Genomic DNA, 8,672 nt, shown 5'->3' on the forward strand with positions numbered 1-8,672 from the left:
ATCTCTTCGTGAGACGGAAATGTTAAAAATTAACACTAATGGTTTTTCAATTTTCCATGTATTCATGACTATAATATTGATAATCTTTTACAGAGAACGACGAACTGCATCGATTGATATATTAGAATATGTATGGTTCCATTAAAAAGATAACGTATACATTACCAACTGGCAACGAATTGTAAAAGGAGCGTAAATACAGTAATTATGTCTGCAGTTTTCCAACGTTTACTCTTCTCGTCACGAACACAACATAAAATTAAACTGTAATCAGTAAGGCAGGCTCTCGACCACTCTGCATTTAAAACGAGATCGTGTAATGTACTAATCGTGCACAAATAGATGACCCACTAAAATCCAATCTTCGGTTGACAAAGTAATAGTCTTCCATATCGACGCGAAACAACGATCTAAAAATGAACTAAAATTACTACCAGAATTATTTCGAGGAAGAACCGTTGTCTACATTATCTCGCAGTAAGTTTGTCATAGCATATTAACCATGCAAACGAGCCCAGCAACTCCGTCCTCAGCCCTAAAAAATGCCAACGTAAAAACATGTCCCCCAAACCTGCCAAATCTCTCCTAGCACGAGTGCTGCGAGCAAAAAAACAAGATACGAAACTCGGCCATGCACCGTGACACGCTCTATCAGATTACACGGACTCTCTCTGGAGCACGCGCGACAAATTCGTTGGAAATTCAGATGCCTAAAGCCAGGTTTCCGCGTGCAAAAATTCTTCGATTGCATCGTTCGATTAATTCGATTAATCCTGTATGGAAATATTATTTAATGATCCAGTTAAATAAAGAATTATGTGACCCTTCTTATCAACTCGAATTGGTATGCAAGGGTGCACATGAAAGCTGGGCTTAAATTTAATACTACTCTATGTTATCTATCGTACAGCACTTTAATTTCATGCCACGCGCATTTAATAACGAATGCTTCTCAATCGCATAGTACTGTTAAACGTCTCATAAGCGAAGCATCGTTTTGCAGTGAAATTTTTATGTGCAACTTTATTACTAAGCTAAGTTTCGGCATGAAAGAATTGATACTGTTACTCGACTAGCTTTAAAATTGTGAATTCAACTCCCAATTCTTTATTAGAGTGGAGTGAACAGTTGCGCTTTTCCGCGTTAATACTTTTTATAAAGTCGATGTAAAATTGACATTGAGAATATGTCAATTTAAAGCTACATCTGCCTTTGTTTCGATGACATTTCTATCAATAGAACCAGTCGAAAATTGACTACATTTCCGTAAATAATAAAGTATTGTTAGTTAAATGGCAGCAATTGTGATAAAATTGTCATCGAGAATATATCAATTTAAAGCTGCATCTGCCTTTGTTTCAATGTCAATAATTTCAATTTCTATCAATAGAACCAGTCGAAAATTGACTACATTTCCGTAAATAATAAAGTGTCGTTAGTTAAATGGCAGCAATTGATGTAAAATTGACATCAAGAATGTGTTAATTTGAAATTGCATCTGCGTTTGTTTCGATATCGTTATTATTAATAGAACCAGTCGAACATTGACTACATTTCCGTAAATAACTAAAGTATCGTTAGTTAAATGGCAGCAATTGGTGTAAAATTGATATCAAGAATATGTTATTTTAAAATTACATCTGTTTTTGTTTCGATGATGTTACTATCGATAGAACCAGTCGAAAATTGACTACGTTTCCGTGAATAATTAAAGTGTCCTTAGTCAAATGGCAGTAATTGATCTAAAATTAATATTAAGAATATGGTAATTTAAAGCTGCATCTTCTTTTGTTTCGATGACATTGCTATCGATAGAATCAGTCGCAAAATTGACTACGTTTCCGTGAATAATTAAAGTGTCGTTAATCAAATGGCAGAAATTGGTGTGAAATTGGCATCAAGAAGTTTCGTCAGTTTCGATGACATTGCTATCGATAGAACTAGTCGAAAATAGACTACATTTCCGTAAATAATTAGTGTCGTCAGCCAAATCAAGGCAATTTTGGTAAAATTGACATCAAGAATATATAAATTTAAAGCTATATCTGCTTCTGTTTCGATGACATTGCTATCGATAGAACCAGTCGAAAATTCACTACATTTTCGTAAATAATTAAAGTGTTGTCAGTCAAATGGCAACAATTGGTGTACAATTGACATCAAGAATATGTTAATTTAAAACTACATCTGTTTTTGTTTCGATGACGTTATTATTAATAGAACCAGTCGAAAATAGACTACATTTCCGTAAATAATTAAAAAGTGTCCTCAGTCAAATAGCAGTAATTCTCGGTTGTACGAATCGGGCTTAATCCTCGCGTCCACGGCTCCGCAGGCAGAGCCCTCTGGGCGAAATGTCCGCTCGTAATATAGGGATACGCGAAGCGTGCAAAACGTCGGGAACCATCAATATGCATAACCCGGAGTACGAGCAGACACACACGAGGATATCGATGGTCCCGTCTGACTGGCTCCAAAGGGACCAAGGCGAAGGAAAGGGGTGAACAACGTCGTTCGTTGCGGAGGTAACGCGTTTTACATTCCCTTTGACCCCTAAAATTTGGCATCGCGCAACTTCGCGACGCGGTCGAAAGTGTTCCACGTGCCACTCGCTGCTTTCCTAGGGAATTCTGCTCGTTCCTCCGCGTCGAACCCTTTGGCTGCCGTTCCTTTGCCGGATCCTTCAGTTTTTTCCATCGAATAAAGGAGGAATTACGGGCTTCTGATCACCCTGAGCTGGCGTTCCTCGAACGAAGGCCTTGAGGAGCCTTTCTTCCGTGTTCGACTCGTGAAATTCGAATTTAAGGGTCCAGGAAGGCGGGTGCCGTTTTGAAGCAGAAAATCGGCCTTTGCTACGCGATTAGTTCGGATTCTGCGGAGGTTCGTTCAATTTTGTACGTGGAAATTGTTTCTCAAGTATATTCGCATTTTCTTATTTTACATTTCGTATAATTTTAAGTTTAGATTGACTAACGAGTTACTCTTTGGAAAATTACAAGAGGACTGTAATGGTAGTAAGTAGGAAGCAATTGTGTTTCAAAAATAGCAAAGGAAGGGTATAGTTAATTGATTACTTATTTTCCAATTTATTTGTTAGTATGAATTCTAAAATGTATTAAGTTCTTTACATTTTTTAATTAACAGAGGTAATAAGGTGGTTTTGATAGGTCACTGGAGGTTGGTAATAACGGTGGCAAAGTTTCTGCATTCATAGTTATTGGACATACTGGTAAAGTTCTTTGATTGTTCGATTAAGTGATTGGAAAGTTCGAACTGGTTTCTTAGAGTGCAACGAAAGACGAAACTTTCTATTTCTTAATTCTCAAATTGCAATGGATTCACACAACTTCATCGCACAATACTATCAAAATAAATGATCTCTAACTAAACCAAAACAATTACTTATTTAAATAATGCCTCTGGTAATAGAAACATGTCACTGTTTCAACAATAAAAGAGACCTACATCGACTTTATTCTCACTGACTAATTATCGAATTAAAAGTTGATTAAAGTATATAAATACGGGAGAAATGTAATTAGAAAATTGCGAACGCTCCCAAAGAGGAATTCAATAATTGATGAATTCAAATAACTGAAACGCGTGTAATGAATTCTCCCGTTGGTCGCGTACGAACGCGCGCAGCGTAAATTGTGCATAAATTACACGACTCTTAGGGCAACGATAACTCCAGAATGCATTTATTCGCGGATGACAGTCCAGCGTAATTGCATCGACGCCCTTAGGTGGATTTTAGCCGTGCTTTCCTCAAGGGTGCTTTTCATTAATCACGCCGTTCCCTTATCTTCGTTCCCGGTTCTGTATGTATGTTAAAAGCGTTCGCCCGATAATTTCATTCCGTCGCAATTACGTATCCACCGGTTCGTGTGGATAATATGTAACCGTGTTCGAACACGAAAAACCTCGACGCCGCCTTCGGCGTACCCATGGTTTTCATCATCCGAACACGTTCAACCCTTTTTGCTGGGCACCAGTGTAGATCAATTTCCAGTTTCCGCGCGAAACTAAATTCTACGGTTCCGAATAACGAATTTTAATGTTGTTAATGCAATCTTTGTTGGAGTTGGCTGTTTGCGATTTATTATTAATACTTTGTTATTCGAGTGTAAATCAATTTCCAGTTTTTGCGCGAAACTAAATTCCACGGTTCCGAATAAAGAATTTTAATTTTATCAATGCATATTTTTTGTTCGAGTTGGCGGTTTTCGATTTATTATTAATACTTTGGTATCCGAGCCAATACGAGTGTAGATCAATTTCCAGTTTCCGCGCGAAACTAAATTCCACGGTTCCGAATACCAAATTTTAATGTTGTTAATGCAATCTTTGTTGGAGTTGGCTGTTTGCGATTTATTATTAATACTTTGTTATTCGAGTGTAAATCAATTTCCAGTTTTCGCGCGAAACTAAATTCCACGGTTCCGAATACCGAATTTTAATATTATTTATGCAAGCATTTGTTGAAATTGGCTGTTTTCCATTTATTATTAATACTTTGGTATTCGAACCACTACAAGTGTAGATCAATTTCCAGTTTCCGCGCGAAACTAAATTCCACGGTTCCCAATACCAAATTTTAATGTTATCAATGCAATCTTTGTTGGAGTTGACTGTTTTCGATTTATTATTAATACTTTGTTAGTCGAGCCACTAAATCACCTGTCAAAGAGACAGGCTTGTATACATACTTGAAATTTTGAATTACTAGAATTTTTGTTATTTGAATTCTGGAATTTTGAATTACTAGGATTTTTGTTAGTTGAATTCTGAAATTTTGAAGTACTAGAATTTTTATTATTTGAATTCTGAAACTCTGAATTACTGGAATTTTTGCTAGTTGAATTCTGAAATTTTGAATTACTAGAATTTTTATTATTTGAATTCTGAAATTTTTAACGTGTGCAAGTTGTAAACATTTGGAATATTTGAATTCATATTTAAGTTATTCGATTTTGGAATATTTGTATTACGGGAGGATTGAATATCGGACTTTTTAGATTTGAATATTTCAGTTTATAAAATTTTGGATTTGAATATTTCAATTTGTAAAGTTTTGAATTAATATTTCACTTTTAGAAATTCTGGTATATTTGGCGATATTTTGGTAAATTTTCTTTTTTGGTCGATCTTTTTTTGTTCTACATATAAATAAAATTGAAAACATCGAAAATAACTCGTATTGAGATTAAAGACCGCTAACTTAAATATTTAGGGGGAAGCTTTGAACGTTTTTTAAATTTCTATTGCTTTTTTTCCACTTTTTACAATTTAAAACTCCTCAATATCCGATTAATAAAATTTCATATATTTCAGTTTTTGAATTTACAAATGACCAACACAAATCTTAATCTCAATTCATACTATTTTAATTGTTCCTTCTATATAATTAACATTTACATACTTTCTTCTTCTTCTGTTGGTAGTAATTTCAGGAAACACAGGCGAAATATAAAAGAATTTATTCTCTACTGCAAGACACGACTTTAAGTTTGTCCTAATTAAAGGAATTACTTCAATACAACAGTGGAAACGCGCAGAAGCACTCTCGGACCTTTTTCTATGCTTTTTCTCCTGCGATAAAAATTGGTGTCGACTCATTGGAATAAGTTAATTCCTTTACTCGTTACTGTTAAGTGAAAGGCTCTTTTCGTTTTTCAGTGGAAAAAATTCAATGAAGCACTTGAAAATTAATAGCCAATGTGTATATATAGCGCGTTATGCTTGTTATTAATGATTAAGTAGTTAACTACTTGCAAACTGATAATTAACATAAAAATTTGTCGTTTTATAAATACTCTTTGCTTTCTTGCTAGAATTTCTGTGGTAATATTATAATTTAAGGACTTTCTATCGCTTTTTACAAGGAAGCACAATTTCAAAATGCCTAGAATTTGATTAAAGAAGAATTTAATGAAAAAAGAAGCTTTTAAGAATTTTGTTATGCTTTTTGAAGTTAAAAGAAGCTAATATTTATTCTATTTTGGAATTAGGGAACGAATTATGAACTATGATTGTAATTGTTGTTTTCGACACTCGAATTCCATTCATTCCATCTCAAATGTTCTTAATATTCCAACGACTTTATTTCAAGCGACTGCTTACACGATATTTCAATCTAGCTTTCACAATTTTATTCTAATGATTTTATCGTCGTATATGAATGGAATCTTATCAAACATCAGTCAAATTATTAAGCGATGAAAATATTTTTTACTGATGTAGAAAATATTATAGAACCCTGTAATATCTATTTTTACATATATTTTGACCTAATTAAGTGATTTTGGTTCCAGTATTAATCGAAACCTATCCAAATCCACGATAATATTTAAATATTTAAAAACATTCACTTTCATATGATCATTCAGCATTAAATATTACACTTTAATTCAATCTTAATAATTTTCAATACATTTCTAATACGTTCCATGCCACGTGTGACATTATTGACACACAGTAAATTTCATTTTCCAAATAAATGATATTTCACTCATATGTTACATCAGTAACCACATAAAAATCCAAATAAAAACTTATTATTTCAAATCCACTACATTAGTTATTACACATGTATAATTTCATTGAACACTACTAAATACAAACTTAATCTATCAGTATTTATCATCATAATTTGATACGAAAATCATCGTTGATCAAAAAAAAAATAAAAAAAATCGAGAAAAATGTAGTTCCATAATTAGATATATCTTGTCCAAAAATCGGTTAACCGGTTTGCGAGCTCTACTGTACAGCCATGTAAGATGCTGTATGTAACTGAGAAATAAAGAAAAAGAGGATGAACTCGAGTTGGTTCGACAAACATTCATTTTCATATGATCATTCAGCATTAAATATTACACTTTAATTTAATCTTAATAATGTTCAATACATTTCTAATACGTTCCATGCCACGTGTGACATTTTTGACATATAGTAAATTTCATTTTCCAAATAAATATTTCACTCATATGTTACATCAGTAACTACATAACAATCCAAATAAAAACCTATTATTTCAAATTCACCACTGTACAACCATAATCTATCAGTATTTATCATCGTAATTTGCTACAGAAATTATCGCTGATAATGAAAATCTAGAAAAGTTGAATTCCATAGTTAGATATATCTTGTCCAAAAATCGGTTAACCGGTTTGCGAGCTCTACAGTGCAGCCATGTAAGATGCTGTATGTAACTGAGAAATAAAGAAAAAGAGGATGAACTCGAGTTGGTCCAGCAAACATTCACTTTCATATGATCATTCATATATTACACTTTAATTTAACCTTAATAATGTTCATTACATTTTTAATACCTTCCATGCCACGTGTAACATTATTTACACACAGTAAATTTCATTATCCAAATAAATAATATTTGACTCATATGTTACATCAGTAATCACATAAAAATCCAAATAAAAACTTATTATTTCAAATTCACCACTGTCATTATGCACGTATAATCTTATTGAACACTATTACAAACACTACTGAATACAAACTTAATCTATCAATAATTTATCATCGCCATTTGCTAAGGATATTATCATCGATCAAAAAAAAATGTAGAAAAGTCCTAATTCTATAGTTAGAATAGATATCTTGTCCAAAAATGCGTTTGCGAGAGGTTTGCGAGCTCTACAGTGCAGCCATGTAAGATGCTGTATGTAACTGAGAGATAAAGAAAAAAAAGACGTGAACTCGTGTTGGTCTAGCTTCGAGGAACAGCGTTATTCCCCGAGCAAATTCGCGAAACAACGAACGTCGTGGCGGCACCGTGCCCAATTCCCATCTCAGCGATCGAGAGACTCTTCCGGCTCGGTCTGGATGATTGAAAGATCGAGGGGGCCAGCGCGGATAGAGAGCCGGACGAGATCAATGGTCCACGGATAGGAAAATGGCGTGGCGGGAAGTAACGATCTCTCGAATCCATTCTCGTTACAGCGTGAAACGAGGCTGACGTGCCGTCGTCCGGGCGCGTTTCGCCCGGAAGAAGCGCCCCTTTGGGAGCAGCTATTTCGTCGAACCCAATCGGGCTGTCTCCTTGCGTGAAGCTTCACGATCCATAGCGCCATTTTTCTGGCAGCCAGCGCCCTCCCCGTTCGAGTACATCTCATTCGTCTTTGAATAATCGGCAAATTAAGTACTGCCCCCTGATGAACTCTTCGCGATTGAATAATTGAAGTGACAAGCGATAAATGGACTGTTTATTTTGGAAGTGGTGTAAGTCCTTTTTGAAAAAATGAGATGTGACGTAATTTATGCTTAATTTAGTGTGAACTTTTTGTTTGTAACTGGTTTGTATTTAATATCTTAAGAAATGCCAATGCTTTGTTTAATTTAAATGTTGTATTATGATGCCAAGCCTATCAAATTCGAAAAATATGAGGATATAAGGATATTCGTACGCCGTTAATCGATTAAAGCTTTGCAATGTGGCGACCACCGTAGTTGCCTTTGCAACCCATGGCACAGGTCGAACGAGAATACTTAATCCTCGAAGCAAAAAGACTGGAGACATTAAACATATGTTTGACTTCAAACTTTCTCTTCTTCTCCAAAGGTTAAGAAGGATGTTTTACGCGAATGTGCCCCCTCCTTGACACCAAAAGGAGGCGAGAATAGACGTAATGCGAGGGAAAGGAGCC

Source organism: Xylocopa sonorina, chromosome 15, assembly GCF_050948175.1.
Source record: "Xylocopa sonorina isolate GNS202 chromosome 15, iyXylSono1_principal, whole genome shotgun sequence".
Classification (NCBI taxonomy): Eukaryota; Metazoa; Arthropoda; class Insecta; order Hymenoptera; family Apidae; genus Xylocopa; species Xylocopa sonorina.